This window comes from Rhincodon typus, chromosome 18, assembly GCF_021869965.1.
Source record: "Rhincodon typus isolate 14 chromosome 18, sRhiTyp1.1, whole genome shotgun sequence".
In the NCBI taxonomy this organism is placed as follows: Eukaryota; Metazoa; Chordata; class Chondrichthyes; order Orectolobiformes; family Rhincodontidae; genus Rhincodon; species Rhincodon typus.
Genome location: NC_063349.1, coordinates 54,542,092 through 54,544,352, shown reverse-complemented (window position 1 = coordinate 54,544,352; position 2,261 = coordinate 54,542,092).

The window sequence follows — 2,261 nt, the reverse complement described above, 5'->3', positions numbered from 1 at the left end:
TCATTCAATATGATCATGGCTGATCATCCAACTCAGTCCCCTGTTCCCGCTTTCACCCCATACTCTTTGATCCCTTTAGCATTAAAAACCATGTGTAACTCTGTTTTGAAAATATTCAATGTTTTGGCCTCAACCACTTTATGTGGCAGACAATTCCATCGGCTCCCCTCTCTCTGGGTGAAGAAATTTCTCCTCATCTGAGTCCTAAAAGACCTACTCCATATTATTTAGACAGTTAAAGATCCCAGGACCTCTATTTTAAGGAACATCGTGGAATGTATGAACATTCAAACTAGAAGTAGGCCATTCGGCCCCTTCAAACCTGCTCCACTATTCAATAGGATCATGGCTGATTTATCCACTCCACACTGCCACCTACTCCAGATAAACTTCCACACTCTTGCTTACCAAAAATCTATCTACATCTGCCTTAAAAGTAGTCAAGGGCTGTGCTTCCACCACCTTTCAGGAAGAGAGCTCCAAAGACTCAGAGAAAAAAATTTCTTCTCATCTCTGTCTATCTTCTCCCATGATCTACTCCACATTCACGCTGTCAAGTCCTGTCAAGATTTTCTGTGTTTCAACCGAATTGTCTCTTACACTTCTAAACTCCTGCCAATACTAGCCCCATCTATCTAACCTTTCCCTATCAGTAAACTCCTCATTCCAGGGACTAGTCTAACAAACCTTCACTGAACTATCTCCAATATATCTACATCCTTCCTTAAATAAGGTGACCAACACCATCCACTAGTCAAGAAATGTGGAGCTAGAAAATCACATCAGGTCAGACAGACCAAGGAACAGGAAAGTCAACATTTCGGGTCGAAACCCTTCATCAGGACTCAACTGTCTCTAACACCGAATATAATACTTGAGATATGGTCTGACCAATGCCCTGTAGCTTCACCCAGTATTTCTCATCAGTTAAAATCTGATTAAACCAACCTGGAGAAGCTTGTATAGGCTGGTAAATGTGCTCATTGCTAAGTTGGTTAACGGGCACACATTGTATGTTGAAAAAATGGTCAGTATACACATTAATTTCTACAGCAATGGCCATTTCAGTGTGTCTGACATCACAACAATGGTTATACTTCCAAAAGTACTTCATTCACTGTGAAGCATTTGGAGAGATTTAGAGGTGTGAAAGGCGCTATGGAAACGTAAGCTCTTGCCTTATTCCTCAAAGCATTTTATCTGTTTGCTGAAACTAACGTGGACCTGGAAGAGTTCTGTGGTTTGGTATTGAAGGCAAATTGAAAAATCTTTCCACACAATTTCACTCTGAATAGGAAGTTGTGAAACCTTCCCACATGAAGATATCTTTCTTCAATGTGGCAATCAATCAGGTATTAAATTGTGACTTGGGACGGTAGCTCGCTTATGAAAAAGGAAAAGAAATGTTGCATTATATCTGAACAGGAGTAGGTCACTCAGCCCTTTGAGCCTGTTCCACTACTCAGTACGATCATGGTTGAGCTGATTTTAACCTTAACTCCGCATTCCCACATATCCCCGATAATCTTTCATCCCCTTGGTCATCAGGAATCTATCTACCTCTGTCTTAAAAATATTTAAAGATTCTGCATCTTTTGCCTTTTGAAGAAGGGAATTCCAAAGATTCACAACCCTCTGAGAGGGTAAAAAGTGTTTCTTCATCTCTGTCTTAAATAGGCGCCCCCTTATTTTTAAACAGTGACCCCCTCCCCGCCCCATCCCCCCCACCCCCCAGGTCTCAATTCTCCCACAAAAGGAAACATTCTTTCAAAATCCGTCTGGTCAAGTCCCCTTAGATTCTAATAGGATTTAATTAGGTCACCTCTGACTCTTGTAAACTCTAGAGGATCCAGACCTAGACTATTCAACCTTTCCTCAGTCCACTTATTCCAATCTAACCATTGTGAAACCTTTACAGGATAAAGAATTACACCAACATTAAAACTGAAGGCATTGCAGTTCACATTCATAATGTGTTGTATATTGAAGTTATTAAGGAATTCTTACTCACACTATATAACAATTAATTTAATGTGATAACATTATAACTAGCATTGATCCCTTGATCAGAAAAGTATTTGTGAAATGTGTATATAACACTGAATAAAAGATGAATTAATAGTTATTTCTTGACATAAACTAAAACTCTGAGTCTACCATTTCTTAACCATCCAGACAAATACAGAGACAGATAAAGACAGACACACACACACACACAGACACAAAACCCCAAACACTCACACACACACACACCCACACAC